Genomic DNA, 22,663 nt, shown 5'->3' with positions numbered 1-22,663 from the left:
GAAATGCTTATGTTCTTCTCATATATGTTATGATGGTATGATACTAAACCCCTAACGGGAAGGATTGTGCCTGATGTTCATATGATGAAATCATAATCTTTCAGTCAGTTTAGTTGAAGTCTGGAGCTGGCATGTCAGTTAACTGCTAGTAGTCTGTTGTTACTTATGTATTATTGTCATTTTGTTTATTTTCTTTGGTTACATCTTCTGACATCAGACTCGGATTTCTCTTGAACTGAATTTTAATGTGCGTATTGTTATGCGTTTACTTTACTACATTGGTTAGAGGTATAGGGGGAGGGTTGAGATCTCACAAACATGTTTAACCCCTCCGCATTTTTGCGCCTGTCCCAAGTCAGGAGCCTCTGGCCTTTGTTAGTCTTGTATTATTTTAATTTTAGTTTCTTGTGTACAATTTGGAAATTAGTATGGCGTTCATTATCACTGGACTAGTATATATTTGTTTAGGGGCCAGCTGAAGGAAGCCTCCGGGTGCGGGAATTTCTCGCTACATTGAAGACCTGTTGGTGACCCTCTGCTGTTGTTTTTTATTTGGGCGGGTTGTTGTCTCTTTGACACATTCCCCATTTCCATTCTCAATTTTATTGTCTTTAAGTGACTTTGTCTGTATTATTCATACTTTTATTTTAGACAATCCCATATATGAAACTATAGACAAAGATCATCATATTAAATAACAGCAAATGAGTATTCTCTTGTATTGGTGTTATTTCTTGCGTTGCACTGCATTACGATGATCTTGATACCCTGATTAAATGATGCTTTTAATAATGAATTGCTGTTTCAAAGAGATATAAAATGTTGTACTGTAGTTTTGCACCTTATGTTCTCATTTATTCTTCAACCAAGACTATTGTAGTCACATGCCCCAACAATTAAACTAATTAAACTTAATTCAAACCATTAGATTTTTTTTTCAGAACTTAATTTTGGCAGACTGTATACATCTGCAAATACTTATGTTTTGGCAATGGACAAGGTCAAGTTTTTATCTGACTGTTAACAACATCTTTTTAAACTTATGTTATCGAAGTGCTTCCTTCTAAAAATGCTGGTCTTTAAGTGACTTTGTCTGTATTATTCATACTTTTATTTTAGACAATCCCATATATGAAACTATAGATAAAGATCATCATATAAAATAACAGCAATACAGTATTCTCTTGTATTGGTGTTATTTCTTGCATTGCACTGCGTTACAAAGATCTTGATACCCAGGTTAAATGATGCTTTTAATAATGAATTGCAGTTTCAAGTGTGATATAATATGTTAGTGTAGTTTTGCACCTTATGTTCTCATTCATTCTTCAACCAAGTCTATTGTTGTCACATGCTGCCAACAAATGAACTAATTAAACTTTATTTAAATCGTTAGATTTTTGCAAAACTTTATTTAAACATCTACGCCAAATGTCTAAATATTTGTCTTTGACTAAAAGTTGATTTTTTTTTGGTGCAGACTGAAATATCCTATTTACTTGAAATAGTACTTTGATTATGTCTTTGAAAAACAAAGATAGATATTTGGTGTTATTAGTAACTACAAAAAAAATAATTAATGATTGTTGTACTGCTCCTCAGTGCATCTTAAATGACTTTTAAAGCTGTTGCTGTTATTGTTTATAGATATCATCAGTAATAATGAATATAAGGTTCACTCAATCCAAAACTCTTTATGCAACATATTGTTTTATAATTTGAGGAAGATTTTTTGTATCCACATGTGTTTGAATAACACTTTGTTGGCAGCAGCTAAAGGAACATTGTTTTGCTCTTCTGCTTCACCTATTTTCCTAAGTAAAAGTCATGGAATCCTGTCTCCCAGAAACATTTAAAGGGACACCACTCAATAATTCTACACATTATCAACATAAATTACTGACAACATACTTAATATACATTTGTATTGCTTGTACATCCTGGTTTACATGGAATGCAATAAAAAGAAGTAATAAAGCAATCATAATTTTTCTAAAACCATTTAACTTCAACTTTTGTAAAGTATACTATATATTAGATTTTTTTTATCTACATGTGTTTGAATAACACTTTGTTGGCAGCAGCTAAAGGAACATTTTTTTTCTCTTCTGCTTCACCTGTTCTGAATTTTTCTAGGTAAAAGTCATGGAATCCTTTCTCCCATGAATAGTCATCTGCCAGCTGCAATCTCTCATTAGGCCAATGTTGTCATCATGGTTTGTTGTCAGTACCATTTGCAAGTACAACAGTTATAGTTGGCTGTAACCTATGCCACCTCCCAACCATCTGTTGTCATGGTGTGTAAGCTATCTTACCAGCCAATTAAACTTGATTTGGCCAGTATGCATCTTGCAAGTAGGTGTTTCATCCCCTATTCTACAACTTTCAAGAAATGTGAGCATCACTTCAGGTTTTTTTTAGCTTTTCTGGCTATAAATGTTATCATTCTGTTTTCCTGTTAGTTCTTTTATAAATACAAGCATGTCTTACTATTAGGAGATCTAGGCTAAATTAGGCACTTCTGGTATTATGTAAGCACCACATCAGCACCATTTGAAAGTTTATAGTCCTTCAGCATGTTAAGTTGTTTCCTACCATTTTCCTTCCAATTCATATTATCTTCATCTTGTAATGTTTTGTTTTCGTTTACCCAATCTAGAAATTCAGGTGGATCAATTAAAAATTATGTTTTGTTTTCATTCTGATTAATCTAACAATTTTTGAAGTTTCAATTAAAAAAGTCAATTGTTAGAATAGTCCCTTTAATCAATTAATAGATGGTTTATAATAATCTAATAAATCAGAATAGCCTAGATATAATTTTTCTTCCTTGACTTAAATTCCTTCAACAATTGTGTATTTATGCACCTTCCTATGTTGGTGTAGTGTGTTTCAAATGTTTAAGCCATGCCTGTTAGGTGTTACCAATTCTTTGTATCTTTTCAATGCTGTTTTATAAACCTAATGCTATGTGCGCATTTGCCTCAAGCTTGCATGTATCATGGGCTATGTGTGTTTAGAACCTAAACATGAATTTGCTATATTTATGTTTCATATATAAATTACTTGCCAAAATGAAATACTAAAATAAATTAAGGACTGAATGCATATACATAATATTTATGTTGTATGAATTTCAGGCGCAATAACTAAATAAGTAAACCACCTACCAAAACCGATAACAACAAGAACAAAATAATTATAATAAAGCAAATTGGGTGTGAATGCAGTTAGACTTTAAAACAATTTTAATTGGCTACAATCAACTAAAGATATGTAATTACCAATTCTAAATAAAACAATATTGATTAATAGTTCATTAGTATTTTTAATTTCTTCTCCTTGTTTCACATTTAATTGCTTAATTTCTTCCACCATAGTTGTTGCTTATATTGCGTATGTTTTTATCATAATTGTTGACTAAAAATGCCCTCTGTGGGACCTTCAACTTAAATTATATTTCAATGTATAAAAAATTTACCTATGATAATCTTCTATACAATATATTTTGTTGTCTACATCAATCGTAAACAACACTCCATCAAGCAGCTTTTTTCCCATTTAAGAGGTGAACTCAGACCACCATCAGAATGAAATAAAAAAAAAAAGTAATAGAAGCAATATAAATATTTTAAAAACCATTTAACTTAACTCAAATAATGTATAGTAGACCATATATTAGATTTTTTATCCACACTATGGTAGCAGCAGCTAAAGGATCATAAAATCTGACTCCTCATTCTAGACCTTTCTCTCCATTTTCACTTTTATCCTCCTCATCGGAAATTGTAATTATCAAAATATGTTTTGTCATTTACCATGAAGACCATGGCTTCAATATTTAATTGAAATTATAATTTGCATTTGTTCTAAATTCTCTTGGGTAAAAGTCTTGAAATCCTGTCTCACAAAAGCATTGAAAGGGATACTACTGTATAATTTTACACATGAAATGATTGAACCAGGCAATGACTGAAAATAATATTTTTAGCAGATTTTTTTTATTGCACTTTTTATTTGACAAAGTATTGCAATTTTTAAAAGAGAAAATGAAAAAAAAATCATATTTTTTTGTTGAATTACACTCTTATCAGCGTTTACAATTAACACAATCTGTGATATCAATATATCATGGCACTTTGAAAACAAGTAGTTATTTGTTGATTGACACAGTTGTCTGTTCATCAATACAAATGATGGTTGAAACGAAAAGTCAAATGGTAAATTTATGCAAGAAAAAAAGATAAATAAGAAGACTTCTGGTAGAATGGAGAGTACTTTCTTACATTGATGTCAATGACATGACAGCCTCATCAGACTGATTTTGTAGAGGGAATCCGTTTAAAGTCCCCCTTTACACAAAGAATCTTTCTAACATGAATTCCAGGCAGGTTCAGGGAGGAATTTGATTGTGTGTGTTCAGAGATGATGACTGCAAAAAAGCTGTGTTACAAATATCACAATTATACGTTTTTTTCTCATCACTCATCGTCTATATATAAATTACTTGCCAAAATGAAATACAAAAAATAAATTAAGGACTGAATGCATATACATAATATTTATGTTATATGAATTTAAGGCGCCATAACTAAATAAGTAAGCCACCTACCAAAACCAATAACACCAAGAACAAAATAATAATAATAAAGCAATTTGATTGTAAATGCAGAAAGACTTTAAAATAATTTTAAATGGCTACAATCAACTAAGGATATGTAATTACCAATTCTAAATAAAACAATATACCATTAATATAGAATGAAGTAGAATTAACAGCCCAGTAAAAATTTAAATTCTTCTCATTTTTTCATGTTTGAATGCCCTCTTTTCTGCTGTCTAAATTTGAAAGGCAGAACAAGTAGAGCCATTGCAAGAGTGTACCATTTTTTGTCATGGTCTACGGTGATGGATATACAAGTAATTGTCTGAATGGGTCCTACTAGAGAATGTCAGTTAGACATTAACACAAATGGTTTTTTTCTCACCATATATGGTCGTCACAGTTTCTTATATAAATTACTTGCCAGTGGGTTTTTTTCTCACCATATATGTCCTCATGAAATTTTCAAATTGTGTTAGATGATCCCGTCTGTTGTTTTGAAGAAATGTCAATCCAGAAAACAGATGTTTTGAGACGCTTATAAATAATGGAGTCATAGATCTTTCATTGAAACACCTTCTTTCTGGATACACGCATACATTTAGTTCCTTTAAATACACTTTTCTAAAATGTCACACGTTCAAAACAGTAATTAAATCTTTGACAATTGTTTTAATTGGTATAGATACTGAATTTGTTATTGGTAAATTTAAACCATACTAAATATTACATTTATATGTACCTTCACAGTACTCCATCTGTAAATACCTATATTTTGGCATTGGACAATTAGGTAAAGTTTTTCTCTGACTGTTAACAACATCTTTTTAAACTTATGTCATCTAAGTGTTTCCTTCTAAAAATGGTAGTCTTTAAGTGACTTTGTCTGTATTATTCATACCTCCATTTTAGACAATCCAATATATGAAACTATAGACAAAGATCATCATATTAAATAACAGCAATAGAGTATTCACGCTCATTGTTGTTATTTCTTGAATTGCACTGCATGACGATCGTCTTGATACCCTGGTTAAATGATGCTTTTGATAATGAATTGCTGTTTCAAGTGTGATATCATATGTTCAGTAGTGTAGTTTTGCACCGTTATGTTCTCATTCATTCCTCAACCAAGTCTATTGTAGTCACATACCCTGACTACTAAACTTTTTTTAAGCCAGAATATTTCCACTGGTGGTGAAATAATTAATATTCCCAAATTATAATTAAAACTAGCTATTATTTGCTTCTTGAATAAATTGTCAAAGTCTCTTTGTCTTTAAGGATGTATTGAAGTGAAACTAAAAAAAAACCTAGATTTTGAAATTGATGCATAAAGCTAGAAAATTTTGGGTTAAGAAAAAGCTTAAAATATTGATGTTTGGGGAGCTCCTTTTCCAGATATTTAATTTTTAAAAAATTAGCGGGAAAAGGTTCACTCGATCAGACCATCAATTTTGCATTGGTAGTATTTTGGTCTTAAATCGAAAGAAAAGAAATCTAGTCTGCCTTGAATTTTGGTAAATGACCCTTTATCAGATATTGCAGTCATATATGAGTGTTATGGAGCAGAATATTTTACCCTGTATTGAAGGGGAAAAAACAAGGAATTTGAACATCAGAATCAATTTCCAAAACCTGATCTAAGCACATCCTTAATTGTTTTGTTAGTTCATTGAGCCTAATCAGATAGACTTTTTTTCTACATATGTCATACATCAGTTAATCAATTACCTTTCAAACACTTTAAGTGTTTTTTTTTCTCACCACATATGGTCGTCACAGTTTCTTATATAAATTACTTGCCAGTGGGTTTTTTTCTCACCATATATGTCCTCATGAAATTTTCAAATTATTTTGGATGGTAGCCCATCAATTGTGTTACATGATCCCGTCTGTTGTTTTGAAGAAATGTCAATCCAGAAAACAAATGTTATGAGACGCTTATAAATAATGGAGTCATTATCTTTCATTGAAACACTTTCTTTCTGGATACACGCATACATTTAGTTCCTTTAAATACACTTTTCTAAAATGTCACCCGTTCAACAACATCTTTTCAAACTTATGTCATCTAAGTGTTTCCTTCTAAAAATGGTAGTCTTTAAGTGACTTTGTCTGTATTATTCATACCTCCATTTTAGACAATCCCAATTATGAAACTATAGACAAAGATCATCATATTAAATAACAGCAATAGAGTATTCACTCTCATTGGTGTTATTTCTTGAATTGCACTGCATTACAATCGTCTTAATACCCTGTATAAATGATGCTTTTAATAATGAATCAGTAGTGTAGTTTTGCACTGTTATGTTCTCATTCATTCCTCAACCAAGTCTATTGTAGTCACATACCCCTACTACTAAACTTTTTTTTAAGCCAGAATATTTCCACTCGTGGGGAAATAATTAATAATCCCAAATTATAGTTTAAACAATTAATGTATTAAAACTAGCTATAATTTGTGCTTCTTGAATAGATTGTCAAAGTCTCTTTGTCTTAAGGATGTATTGAAGTGAAACTAAAAAAAAACCTAGATTTTGAAAATGATGCATAAAGCTAGAAAATTTTGGGTTAAGAAAAAGCTTAAAATGTTGATGGTTGGGGAGCTCCTTTTCCAGATATTTAATTTTTAAAAAATTAGCGGGAAAAGGTTCACTCGATCAGACCATAAATTTTGCATTGGTAGTATTTTGGTCTTAAATCGAAAGAAAAGAAATCTAGTCTGCCTTGAATTTTGGTAAATGACCCTTTATCAGATATTGCAGTCATATATGAGTGTTATGGAGCAGAATATTTTACCCTGTATTGAAGGGGAAAAAACAAGGAATTTGAACATCAGAATCAATTTCCAAAACCTTATCTAAGCACATCCTTAATTGTTTTGTTAGTTCATTGAGCCTAATCATATGACTTTTTTTATACATATGTCATACATCAGTTAATCAATTACCTTTCAAACACTTTAAGTGACTTTGTCTGTATTATTCATACCTCCATTTTAGACAATCCCAATTATGAAACTATAGACAAAGATCATCATATTAAATAACAGCAATAGAGTATTCACTCTCATTGGTGTTATTTCTTGAATTACACTGCATTACAATCGTCTTGATACCCTGTATAAATGTTTTTTTAATAATGAATCAGTAGTGTAGTTTTGCACTGTTATGTTCTCATTCATTCCTCAACCAAGTCTATTGTAGTCACATACCCTGACTACTAAAGTTTTTTTAAGCCAGCATATTTCCACTGGTGGTGAAATAATTAATAATCCCAAATTATAATTAAAACAATTAATGTATTAAAACTAGCTATAATTTGTTTCTTGAATAGATTGTCCAAGTCTCTTTGTCTTAAGGATGTATTGAATGCCCTCGTTTCTGCTGTCTAAATTTGAAAGGCAGAACAAGTAGAGCCATTGCAAGTTTTTTGTCATGGTCTACGGTGATGGATATACAAGTAATTGTCTGAATGGGTCCTACTAGAGAATGTCAGTTAGACATTAACACAAGTGTTTTTTTTTCTCACCATATATGGTCGTCACAGTTTCTTATATAAATTACTTGCCAGTGGGTTTTTTTCTCACCATATATGTCCTCATGAAATTTTCATATTATGTTGGATGGTAGCCCATCAATTGTGTTAGATGATCCCGTCTGTTGTTTGAAGAAATATCAATCCAGAAAACAAATGTTTTGAGACGCTTATAAATAATGGAGTCATACATCTTTCATTGAATCACCTTCTTTCTGGATACACGCATACATTTAGTTCCTTTAAATACACTTTTCTAAAATGTCACCCGTTCAACAACATCTTTTTAAACTTATGTCATCTAAGTGTTTCCTTCTAAAAATGGTAGTCTTTAAGTGACTTTGTCTGTATTATTCATGCCTCCATTTTAGACAATCCCAATTATGAAACTATAGACAAAGATCATCATATTAAATAACAGCAATAGAGTATTCACTCTCATTGGTGTTATTTCTTGAATTGCACTGCATTACAATCGTCTTAATACCCTGTATAAATGATGCTTTTAATAATGAATCAGTAGTGTAGTTTTGCACTGTTATGTTCTCATTCATTCCTCAACCAAGTCTATTGTAGTCACATACCCCGACTACTAAACTTTTTTTTAAGCCAGAATATTTCCACTGGTGGGGAAATAATTAATAATCCCAAATTATAGTTTAAACAATTAATGTATTAAAACTAGCTATAATTTGTGCTTCTTGAATAGATTGTCAAAGTCTCTTTGTCTTAAGGATGTATTGAAGTGAAACTAAAAAAAAAACTAGATTTTGAAAATGATGCATAAAGCTAGAAAATTTTGGGTTAAGAAAAAGCTTAAAATGTTGATGGTTGGGGAGCTCCTTTTCCAGATATTTAATTTTTAAAAAATTAGCGGGAAAAGGTTCACTCGATCAGACCATAAATTTTGCATTGGTAGTATTTTGGTCTTAAATCGAAAGAAAAGAAATCTAGTCTGCCTTGAATTTTGGTAAATGACCCTTTATCAGATATTGCAGTTATATATGAGTGTTATGGAGCAGAATATTTTACCCTGTATTGAAGGGGAAAAAACAAGGAATTTGAACATCAGAATCAATTTCCAAAACCTTATCTAAGCACATCCTTAATTGTTTTGTTAGTTCATTGAGCCTAATCAGATAGACTTTTTTTTCTACATATGTCATACATCAGTTAATCAATTACCTTTCAAACACTTTAAGTGACTTTGTCTGTATTATTCATACCTCCATTTTAGACAATCCCAATTATGAAACTATAGACAAAGATCATCATATTAAATAACAGCAATAAAGTATTCACTCTCATTGGTGTTATTTCTTGAAATGCACTGCATTACAATCGTCTTAATACCCTGTATAAATGATGCTTTTAATAATGAATCAGTAGTGTAGTTTTGCACTGTTATGTTCTCATTCATTCCTCAACCAAGTCTATTGTAGTCACATACCCTGACTACTAAACTTTTTTTTAAGCCAGCATATTTCCACTGGTGGTGAAATAATTAATAATCCCAAATTATAATTAAAACAATTAATGTATTAAAACTAGCTATAATTTGTTTCTTGAATAGATTGTCCAAGTCTCTTTGTCTTAAGGATGTATTGAATGCCCTCTTTTCTGCTATCTAAATTTGAAAGGCAGAACAAGTAGAGCCATTGCAAGTTTTTTGTCATGGTTTACGGTGATGGATATACAAGTAATTGTCTGAATGGGTCCTACTAGAGAATGTCAGTTAGACATTAACACAAGTGTGTTTTTTTCTCACCACATATGGTCGTCACAGTTTCTTATATAAATTACTTGCCAGTGGGTTTTTTTCTCACCATATATGTCCTCATGAAATTTTCAAATTATTTTGGATGGTAGCCCATCAATTGTGTTACATGATCCCGTCTGTTGTTTTGAAGAAATGTCAATCCAGAAAACAAATGTTATGAGACGCTTATAAATAATGGAGTCATTATCTTTCATTGAAACACCTTCTTTCTGGATACACGCATACATTTAGTTCCTTTAAATACACTTTTCTAAAATGTCACCCGTTCAACAACATCTTTTCAAACTTATGTCATCTAAGTGTTTCCTTCTAAAAATGGTAGTCTTTAAGTGACTTTGTCTGTATTATTCATACCTCCATTTTAGACAATCCCAATTATGAAACTATAGACAAAGATCATCATATTAAATAACAGCAATAGAGTATTCACTCTCATTGGTGTTATTTCTTGAATTGCACTGCATTACAATCGTCTTAATACCCTGTATAAATGATGCTTTTAATAATGAATCAGTAGTGTAGTTTTGCACTGTTATGTTCTCATTCATTCCTCAACCAAGTCTATTGTAGTCACATACCCCTACTACTAAACTTTTTTTTAAGCCAGAATATTTCCACTGGTGGGGAAATAATTAATAATCCCAAATTATAGTTTAAACAATTAATGTATTAAAACTAGCTATTATTTGTGCTTCTTGAATAGATTGTCAAAGTCTCTTTGTCTTAAGGATGTATTGAAGTGAAACTAAAAAAAAACCTAGATTTTGAAAATGATGCATAAAGCTAGAAAATTTTGGGTTTAGAAAAAACTTAAAATGTTGATGGTTGGGGAGCTCCTTTTCCAGATATTTAATTTTTAAAAAATTAGCGGGAAAAGGTTCACTCGATCAGACCATAAATTTTGCATTGGTAGTATTTTGGTCTTAAATCGAAAGAAAAGAAATCTAGTCTGCCTTGAATTTTGGTAAATGACCCTTTATCAGATATTGCAGTCATATATGAGTGTTATGGAGCAGAATATTTTACCCTGTATTGAAGGGAAAAAAACAAGAAATTTGAACATCAGAATCAATTTCCAAAACCTTATCTAAGCACATCCTTAATTGTTTTGTTAGTTCATTGAGCCTAATCAGATAGACTTTTTTTCTACATATGTCATACATCAGTTAATCAATTACCTTTCAAACACTTTAAGTGACTTTGTCTGTATTATTCATACCTCCATTTTAGACAATCCCAATTATGAAACTATAGACAAAGATCATCATATTAAATAACAGCAATAGAGTATTCACTCTCATTGGTGTTATTTCTTGAATTGCACTGCATTACAATCGTCTTAATACCCTGTATAAATGATGCTTTTAATAATGAATCAGTAATGTAGTTTTGCACTGTTATGTTCTCATTCATTCCTCAACCAAGTCTATTGCAGTCACATACGCCGACTACTAAACTTTTTTTTAAGCCAGCATATTTCCACTGGTGGTGAAATAATTAATAATCCCAAATTATAATTAAAACAATTAATGTATTAAAACTAGCTATAATTTGTTTCTTGATAAGATTGTCCAAGTCTCTTTGTCTTAAGGATGTATTGAATGCCCTCTTTTCTGCTGTCTAAATTTGAAAGGCAGAACAAGTAGAGCCATTGCAAGTTTTTTGTCATGGTCTACGGTGATGGATATACAAGTAATTGTCTGAATGGGCCCTACTAGAGAATGTGTTTTGTTTTCTCACCATATATGGTCGTCACAGTTTCTTATATAAATTACTTGCCAGTGGTTTTTTTTCTCACCATATATGTCCTCATGAAATTTTCAAATTATGTTGGATGGTAGCCCATCAATTGTGTTAGATGATCCCGTCTGTTGTTTTGAAGAAATATCAATCCAGAAAACAAATGTTTTGAGACGCTTATAAATAATGGAGTCATACATCTTTCATTGAATCACCTTCTTTCTGGATACACGCATACATTTAGTTCCTTTAAATACACTTTTCTAAAATGTCACCCGTTCAACAACATCTTTTTAAACTTATGTCATCTAAGTGTTTCCTTCTAAAAATGGTAGTCTTTAAGTGACTTTGTCTGTATTATTCATACCTCCATTTTAGACAATCCCAATTATGAAACTATAGACAAAGATCATCATATTAAATAACAGCAATAGAGTATTCACTCTCATTGGTGTTATTTCTTGAATTGCACTGCATTACAATCGTCTTAATACCCTGTATAAATGATGCTTTTAATAATGAATCAGTAGTGTAGTTTTGCACTGTTATGTTCTCATTCATTCCTCAACCAAGTCTATTGCAGTCACATACGCCGACTACTAAACTTTTTTTTAAGCCAGAATATTTCCACTGGTGGTGAAATAATTAATAATCCCAAATTATAATTAAAACAATTAATGTATTAAAACTAGCTATAATTTGTTTCTTGATAAGATTGTCCAAGTCTCTTTGTCTTAAGGATGTATTGAATGCCCTCTTTTCTGCTGTCTAAATTTGAAAGGCAGAACAAGTAGAGCCATTGCAAGTTTTTTGTCATGGTCTACGGTGATGGATATACAAGTAATTGTCTGAATGGGCCCTACTAGAGAATGTGTTTTGTTTTCTCACCATATATGGTCGTCACAGTTTCTTATATAAATTACTTGCCAGTGGTTTTTTTTCTCACCATATATGTCCTCATGAAATTTTCAAATTATGTTGGATGGTAGCCCATCAATTGTGTTAGATGATCCCGTCTGTTGTTTTGAAGAAATATCAATCCAGAAAACAAATGTTTTGAGACGCTTATAAATAATGGAGTCATACATCTTTCATTGAATCACCTTCTTTCTGGATACACGCATACATTTAGTTCCTTTAAATACACTTTTCTAAAATGTCACCCGTTCAACAACATCTTTTTAAACTTATGTCATCTAAGTGTTTCCTTCTAAAAATGGTAGTCTTTAAGTGACTTTGTCTGTATTATTCATACCTCCATTTTAGACAATCCCAATTATGAAACTATAGACAAAGATCATCATATTAAATAACAGCAATAGAGTATTCACTCTCATTGGTGTTATTTCTTGAATTGCACTGCATTACAATCGTCTTAATACCCTGTATAAATGATGCTTTTAATAATGAATCAGTAGTGTAGTTTTGCACTGTTATGTTCTCATTCATTCCTCAACCAAGTCTATTGTAGTCACATACCCTGACTACTAAACTTTTTTTTAAGCCAGCATATTTCCACTGGTGGTGAAATAATTAATAATCCCAAATTATAATTAAAACAATTAATGTATTAAAACTAGCTATAATTTGTTTCTTGAATAGATTGTCCAAGTCTCTTTGTCTTAAGGATGTATTGAAGTGAAACTAAAAAAAAACCTAGATTTTGAAAATGATGCATAAAGCTAGAAAATTTTGGGTTAAGAAAAAGCATTAAATGTTGATGGTTGGGGAGCTCCTTTTCCAGATATTTAATTTTTAAAAAATTAGCGGGAAAAGGTTCACTTGATCAGACCATAAATTTTGCATTGGTAGTATTTTGGTCTTAAATCGAAAGAAAAGAAATCTAGTCTGCCTTGAATTTTGGTAAATTACCCTTTATCAGATATTGCAGTCATATATGAGTGTTATGGAGCAGAATATTTTACCCTGTATTGAAGGGGAAAAAACAAGGAATTTGAACATCAGAATCAATTTCCAAAACCTTATCTAAGCACATCCTTAATTGTTTTGTTAGTTCATTGAGCCTAATCAGATAGACTTTTTTTCTACATATGTCATACATCAGTTAATCAATTACCTTTCAAACACTTTAAGTGACTTTGTCTGTATTATTCATACCTCCATTTTAGACAATCCCAATTATGAAACTATAGACAAAGATCATCATATTAAATAACAGCAATAGAGTATTCACTCTCATTGGTGTTATTTCTTGAATTACACTGCATTACAATCGTCTTAATACCCTGTATAAATGATGCTTTTAATAATGAATCAGTAGTGTAGTTTTGCACTGTTATGTTCTCATTCATTCCTCAACCAAGTCTATTGTAGTCACATACCCTGACTACTAAACTTTTTTTAAGCCAGCATATTTCCACTGGTGGTGAAATAATTAATAATCCCAAATTATAATTAAAACAATTAATGTATTAAAACTAGCTATAATTTGTTTCTTGAATAGATTGTCCAAGTCTCTTTGTCTTAAGGATGTATTGAATGCCCTCTTTTCTGCTGTCTAAATTTGAAAGGCAGAACAAGTAGAGCCATTGCAAGTTTTTTGTCATGGTCTACGGTGATGGATATACAAGTAATTGTCTGAATGGGTCCTACTAGAGAATGTCAGTTAGACATTAACACAAGTGTTTTTTTTTTTCTTACCATATATGGTCGTCACAGTTTCTTATATAAATTACTTGCCAGTGGGTTTTTTTCTCACCATATATGTCCTCATGAAATTTTCAAATTATGTTGGATGGTAGCCCATCAATTGTGTTAGATGATCCCGTCTGTTGTTTTGAAGAAATATCAATCCAGAAAACAAATGTTTTGAGACGCTTATAAATAATGGAGTCATACATCTTTCATTGAATCACCTTCTTTCTGGATACACGCATACATTTAGTTCCTTTAAATACACTTTTCTAAAATGTCACCCGTTCAATAACATCTTTTTAAACTTATGTCATCTAAGTGTTTCCTTCTAAAAATTGTAGTCTTTAAGTGACTTTGTCTGTATTATTCATACCTCCATTTTAGACAATCCCATATATGAAACTATAGACAAAGATCATCATATTAGATAACAGCAATAGAGTATTCACTCTCATTGGTGTTATTTCTTGAATTGCACTGCATTACAATCATCTTAATACCCTGTATAAATGATGCTTTTAATAATGAATCAGTAGTGTAGTTTTGCACTGTTATGTTCTCAATCATTCCTCAACCAAGTCTATTGTAGTCACATACCTTGACTACTAAACTTTTTTTTAAGCCAGCATATTTCCACTGGTGGTGAAATAATTAATAATCCCAAATTATAATTAAAACAATTAATGTATTAAAACTAGCTATAATTTGTTTCTTGAATAGATTGTCCAAGTCTCTTTGTCTTAAGGATGTATTGAATGCCCTCTTTTCTGTTGTTTAAATTTGAAAGGCAGAACAAGTAGAGCCATTGCAAGTTTTTTGTCATGGTCTACGGTGATGGATATACAAGTAATTGTCTGAATGGGTCCTACTAGAGAATGTCAGTTAGACATTAACACAAGTGTTTTTTTTTCTCACCATATATGGTCGTCACAGTTTCTTATATAAATTACTTGCCAGTGGGTTTTTTTCTCACCATATATGTCCTCATGAAATTTTCAAATTATGTTGGATGGTAGCCCATCAATTGTGTTAGATGATCCCGTCTGTTGTTTTGAAGAAATGTCAATCCAGAAAACAAATGTTTTGAGACGCTTATAAATAATGGAGTCATACATCTTTCATTGAATCACCTTCTTTCTGGATACACGCATACATTTAGTTCCTTTAAATACACTTTTCTAAAATGTCACCTGTTCAACAACATCTTTTTAAACTTATGTCATCTAAGTGTTTCCTTCTAAAAATTGTAGTCTTTAAGTGACTTTGTCTGTATTATTCATACCTCCATTTTAGACAATCCCATATATGAAACTATAGACAAAGATCATCATATTAGATAACAGCAATAGAGTATTCACTCTCATTGGTGTTATTTCTTGAATTGCACTGCATTACAATCATCTTAATACCCTGTATAAATGATGCTTTTAATAATGAATCAGTAGTGTAGTTTTGCACTGTTATGTTCTCAATCATTCCTCAACCAAGTCTATTGTAGTCACATACCTTGACTACTAAACTTTTTTTTAAGCCAGCATATTTCCACTGGTGGTGAAATAATTAATAATCCCAAATTATAATTAAAACAATTAATGTATTAAAACTAGCTATAATTTGTTTCTTGAATAGATTGTCCAAGTCTCTTTGTCTTAAGGATGTATTGAATGCCCTCTTTTCTGTTGTTTAAATTTGAAAGGCAGAACAAGTAGAGCCATTGCAAGTTTTTTGTCATGGTCTACGGTGATGGATATACAAGTAATTGTCTGAATGGGTCCTACTAGAGAATGTCAGTTAGACATTAACACAAGTGTTTTTTTTTCTCACCATATATGGTCGTCACAGTTTCTTATATAAATTACTTGCCAGTGGGTTTTTTTCTCACCATATATGTCCTCATGAAATTTTCAAATTATGTTGGATGGTAGCCCATCAATTGTGTTAGATGATCCCGTCTGTTGTTTTGAAGAAATGTCAATCCAGAAAACAAATGTTTTGAGACGCTTATAAATAATGGAGTCATACATCTTTCATTGAATCACCTTCTTTCTGGATACACGCATACATTTAGTTCCTTTAAATACACTTTTCTAAAATGTCACCTGTTCAACAACATCTTTTTAAACTTATGTCATCTAAGTGTTTCCTTCTAAAAATTGTAGTCTTTAAGTGACTTTGTCTGTATTATTCATACCTCCATTTTAGACAATCCCATATATGAAACTATAGACAAAGATCATCATATTAGATAACAGCAATAGAGTATTCACTCTCATTGGTGTTATTTCTTGAATTGCACTGCATTACAATCATCTTAATACCCTTTATAAATGATGCTTTTAATAATGAATCAGTAATGTAGTTTTGCACTGTTATGTTCTCATTCATTCCTCAACCAAGTCTATTGTAGTCACATACCCCGACTACTAAACTTTTTTGTAAGCCAGAATATTTCCACTGGTGGGGAAAGAATTAATAATCCCAAATTATAGTTTAAACAATTAATATATTAAAACTAGCTATAATTTGTGCTTCTTGAATAGATTGTCAAAGTCTCTTTGTCTTAAGGATGTATTGAAGTGAAACTAAAAAAAAACCTAGATTTTGAAAATGATGCATAAAGCTAGAAAATTTTGGGTTAAGAAAAAACTTAAAATGTTGATGGTTGAAGAGCTCCTTTTCCAGATATTTAATTTTTTAGAAATTAGCAGGAAAAGGTTCACTTGATCAGACCATAAATTTTGCATGGGTAGTATTTGGGTCTTAAATTGAAAGAAAAGACATCTAGTTTGCCCTAAATTTTGGTAAATGACCCTTTATCAGATATTGCAGTCATATATGGGTTTTATGGAGCAGAATATTTTACCCTGTAGTGTAGGGGAAAAAACAAGGAGTTTGAACATCAGAATCAATTTCCAAAACCTTACCTAAGCACATCCTTAATTTTTTTGTTAGTTCATTGAGCCTAATTAGATAGACTTTTTTCTACATATGTCATACATCAGTAAATCAATTACCTTTCAAACACCAGTATGTAATTGACCATGCAATGTGCACGTTTAATTTTAACATTAGTATCAACATTCAGGTCATGATCTATTGAAGATTAGTAGTTACAGATAAGTTATAACAGTATTTATGATAAGGGAAAGATACAAGACCACTGTCTAAGATGCTCACCTAATGGACAATTACAGTCATATTTTTAGAAATTAAAAAAAACAAAAAAACAAAAAAAAACACACACTATGCTGATATATTTAACATTAGAACTATTTGCTACAGCTTTTATTATGAAAGTGTCACTTATAACATTTGTCTTAATTATTTAACGGTATAAGTTAAAAGCTAAATAAAAAGTAATTATTCAACAAAAGAAAATATATTATCTCTTGTAGATTTTCACAAACTGGCAATTACAGTCATATTATTAGAAAATAGGGAAAAAAAAGGTTTATTTGGAATGCAATATAAAAAAAGTAATAGAAGCAATCAAAATATTTCTAAAACCATTTAACTCCACTTATGTGTAGTATACCATATATTAGAATTTTTATCCACACTTTGTTGGAAGTAGCTAAAGGATCATAAAATCTGACTCCTCATTCTAGACCTTTCTCTCCATTTTCACTTTTATCCTCCTTGTTTGAAAATGTGGTAATTATCAAAATCTGTTTTGTCATTTACCATGTAGACCATGGCTTCAATGTTCAATTGAAATTATAATTTGCATTTAAATGATCATTTATTCTGAGGCAATCAAATCCTTCCAAGAGTTTCTTGAATGCTCATCTGATTCACTTGTTCTGAATTCTCTCGGAATCCTGTCTCCCAAAAACATTGAAAGGGATACTACTCTATAATTTCACACATGAAATGATTGAACCAGGCAATGATTGAAAATAATATTTTTTAGCAGAATTTTTTATTGCACTTTTTATTTGGCATATAAGGAAAGTGAAAAAAAAATATCATATCTTTTTTGTTGAATTACACTCTTATGAGCGTTTACAATTAACACAATCTGTGATATCAATATATCATGGCACTTTGAAATCAAGTAGTCATTTGTTGATTGACGCAGTTATCTGTTCATCAATACAAATGGTGGTTGAAACGAAAAGATAAATAAAAAGACTTCTGGTAGAAGGGAGAGTACTTTCTTACATTGATGTCAATGACACGACAGCCTCATCAGACTGATTTTGTAGAGGGAATCCGTTTAAAGTCCCACTTTACTCAAAGAATCTTTCATACATGGATTCCAGGCAGGTTCAGGGGGGAATTTGCTTGTGTGTGTACAGAGATGATGTCTTCAAAATAGCTGTGTTACAAATATCACAATTATACGTTTTTTCTTAAGAATGTGTCCTCTGGTGGATTTTCAGGAATGATGTATTTTGAATAACATATAAATCACATGCCTATCTATGATGTTTCTTCATCTTACAATTTAAGCTTTCTTCATTCTAGAATTAACTTTGCCTGCATGGTGATAAGCCATGCGTGAAACCTACTATCTGCAGGATGGAATTTTGCTGTCTGGGTTTTCCTTCCCATAGATGATTGCATACCATGACTGACGAGCTCAATCTTCTCGTATTTTCTTTCTAGGCTTGTTCCCAAAGCTCTTGATTTAATCCCAGATCTAACCACAAGGCACTGGTACTATTTACCATAGATTTTTAGAATAAGAATACCATGCAAAAAAATACATAAAAGATTATTGGAACAATGTTGTTCAATACTTTGGCTCAATATAACAGCAAAAATTGTATTAAAGTCAGACAAGTTTATACTTATTTATCAATCTGTGGTACAAGTGTATAAAATATAAAAAAAAATCATTTGAAAGCATCTACACACAACTGATAATCTCAAAAGTGTGGCAAGTCCTTAATTTTATATTCAGTTAATTGACAAATGAAATGTAAACTATTTGCTTATCCTGCATAATATATAACAAGCACAGATCATTTCTTGGCCTTCAAAAGAAAAACAATTACTATCGTAAATAATATATACCATTTTATTTATGTAAATTATAAGATTTCATCCCATCTACATGAACTTTATTTGTTCCTGTTACATTGCCATCATAGGGGGAACATTCTTTAAACATTTGTACTGCTGGTCCATCCTGGCTTACTTGGAATGCAATAAAAAAAAAAGTAATAAAGCAATCGTCATATTTCTAAAACCATTTACAGTGACTTGACTGTAAGTGTTGCTATCCACCAATTGCAATTCATTCAAAATTTTGACCAAATTGCAATTTGTTTTATTAAACCAAATTGTTCAACTGGTCAGAAATTTGAACCAACTGCTGTAGAAAACCACAGTAAAGACTGAAAGTGCAAGGTGATAAAATAAAACATACTTACAATCCTATAAGACTTTAACTCCACTTTATTGATGGTATTTTTAAATCAGTCTATCAATCTGTATAGTTATATTATAGCCATTACCATACTAAAGGTGAACTGTTTTATTTTTAATTGCTATAAAAATGTCCAAACTAAGCTTTTATATAGTTTTTCTTTCGAAAAGAATTCTATATTCATAAGAATCACACATTATGTGAATAAAAACATTTCATATTCAGTAAAACTATGTTCCTCGTTTACTGTATCCTGTGATTTTTTCTTGTTAACTACACCTTTTACTTCACCATTTAATTCATGCTGTTCAGCAGTTGTTTACCAAATAAATCAAAAATACAATAATACCTGACTATTTTCATTGACTTCTGTATTTTCTACTGTTAATTCTTCTGTTTCAACATTATCTTCTACATCCAGGTGTACACTATTCAAAAATGCCTTTTCTTCTGATGTCAAATTGCATATTGGTACCTAATATTGAAAGATTTATAGGATAATTATTAAGTAATATGGTTTTAAACATGTATGAAATATTTGTAACTGAACTTTTTTATTTCATTGATACAACTTCAGCGAACTCATTGTGTAAATTGTTTAAATTTTAAAACATAAAATTGTTTAAGCCTTTTGGATGTTATATATTATTCCTTATTAGCACACTTATAAATATGTATAAAATACTTGCTACTGGACGTTTTTATACCAATATATAATACATGTACGTCAACGTATTGAAAGTGAAAATTGTTTAAATATAAAATGTTAAAGCATTTTCAATTAAAAATATTTTTCGAAAATAATACTGTTATTAACTTGCATGAAATATTGGCCACTGTACATGTAAAAACCACCATATATATCAAATGTTGTATAAAATTCATATAAAAATGCTTAAAACCTAAAATAATCTAAAAAAATATATAATATTAATATTTTACCTGATCTTCTAACGCAACACAGAAATTTGGTCTTTTATAAAATCTCTGATATGGTGTCAAAGGTTTGGTAGATTTATTAACTCTGCTGTTGTACTTATAGTAAAATTCGTCTAACATACTGGGCCAGTCCCGACTATCAACAAAAGCTGTTCTGAAGTAGGCGACAACTGTTCTGTTAAACCTTTCAACTCGACCTTTAAATAAAAGCATACTTATATCTTAATGTGTTAGTAATAATTGAAAACCGCATCAAAAACATTATCTTATTTGAAATCTATTTTAATTTATAAATTTGTGTGACTTTGTTTTGTCTTATGTTCATTTACCACAAATAGCTTTTTTAATATAAAAAGACAATAATGTTATTGGTAAATGAATGTATTTGATATCAAGTGATATATAAATATTATTTTGAGTTTATATTAAACTATTTTAAACTAATTTATCTATTTAAAATGACTTAAATTAATCTTTTTATTTTAAAATTACCCATCTATCACTATTTATTCAGCAAACATTATGAATGCCTCTTAAAAATTAATAATAAATGCAGAACATTACCTTGTGATTGGGGATGGTAAGGCCTTCCGTTAATTTTTCTTGTTTTAAATTCTGCCATAACTTCTGTTAAGTCTTCATTATTAAACTCCTTTCCATTGTCAGTTTGTAAAATTCTAGGTGGTCCAAAAATGTATATAAAGCGTAAAATCACTGTAGCCACTTCTTTTGCTGTTTTGTGCTTAATGCACCCACCAAATGCAAATCTGCTGTAGCAATCTACAATATTGCATATGTAGTTGTAACCATGTGACGGAGGCATCTTCTTGAGGTCCATTTGCCATCTACTGTTGGGATAGGTTGCTGGAATTGGCCTTCTTGTTCTTTGAGTTTTAGGTAAATCAACTGCCGAAAGACACTGTTGGCATTTAATGTTCAGCTTAAACAGTAAACGAATGTTTTCCCGAACTACTGGGAAAAAAGACTTCCTCAGAGTTTCGTACACCGTATCACTTTTTCTATGATCAGTTTTGTGATTTTTTTGTATTTCTTCCAAAAGTTCACCTTTTGACAAGACCTTTCTGTGGAATTCAGTAACAGTCGTGCTCCTGTAAAATATACTGTCCAAGTCTTTGTCGTATAAAAAATTTGACACATATTTTCTTATACTAGTTTCTCCCATCTGAAGACCTAGGGCATCCTTTATTCTTTTTGCTCCCCATGATTTGTTGGTATATTTTGCCTTGCATATTGAAAAAACCTCATCCTGCACTGCCCAAAACTGTTCCGGACTTGGATCGTTTGTAACCTTTTTTTTACGTTCGTTTGTTATAATAAAGCCTTCGTCAACAAAATCTTCTTTTCCTTCCTGCAATTCCATACCGTTTTCTTTAAGAAACGTTGTATTTCAAAACGTCATAATATTTAACGTCATGGTAACTTGTTTTAAAACGCGCGAATATATAAGTTACATTAACGCAAACTTTTGTATTATTTTAGGAATAGCTATATTTTAGCATTTACAATTATCTACGAAAATTTTAATGCACTTTTGCTTTCTAAATTTTATTTATCATGCTTCTTATTATAATAACATATAATGTTCCAACATGACCATCGCACTTCAGCGAATGAACCATCGCACTTCAGCGTGGACCATCGCACTTCAGCGTCCCATCGCACCTCCGAGTTCTATATATATATAAACCATCGCACTTCGGCGTGAACCATCGCACTTCAGCGTGACCATCGCACTTCCGCGTCCCCATCGCACCTCCGAGTCCTATAAAATAATATAAAAAAGAAGATGTGATATGATTGCCAATGGGACAACTGTCCACAAGAGACCAAAATGACACAGAAATTAACATTTGTAGTTCACCGTACGGCCTTCAACAATAAGCAAAGCCAATATCGCATAGTCAGCCATAAAAGATATCTCATTTGGCACTCATACCTCATCTTCTTATTTTATATACAAAGCACGTTTTTGAACAAAAATAAAAGGTAATATGGCACCAAATGT

The 22,663-nt window shown here is 31.1% G+C and overlaps 1 long non-coding RNA gene across 1 annotated transcript; it reads right to left on the bottom strand.

The window, feature by feature from the left end:
- Positions 1 to 20,106: 20,106 nt before the first annotated feature.
- Positions 20,107 to 22,410, bottom strand: LOC143048987 (uncharacterized). The gene is made up of 3 exons (XR_012969976.1): positions 21,202 to 22,410; positions 20,641 to 20,834; positions 20,107 to 20,173 (listed from the first exon to the last, which is right to left on the bottom strand). It is a non-coding gene; the product is annotated as an uncharacterized LOC143048987 (long non-coding RNA).
- Between the last annotated feature and the right edge of the window lie 253 nt (positions 22,411 to 22,663).

The sequence above is a fragment of the Mytilus galloprovincialis genome, chromosome 10, assembly GCF_965363235.1.
Source record: "Mytilus galloprovincialis chromosome 10, xbMytGall1.hap1.1, whole genome shotgun sequence".
NCBI lineage: Eukaryota > Metazoa > Mollusca > Bivalvia > Mytilida > Mytilidae > Mytilus > Mytilus galloprovincialis.
This window is presented reverse-complemented; position numbering and strand designations above follow the sequence as displayed.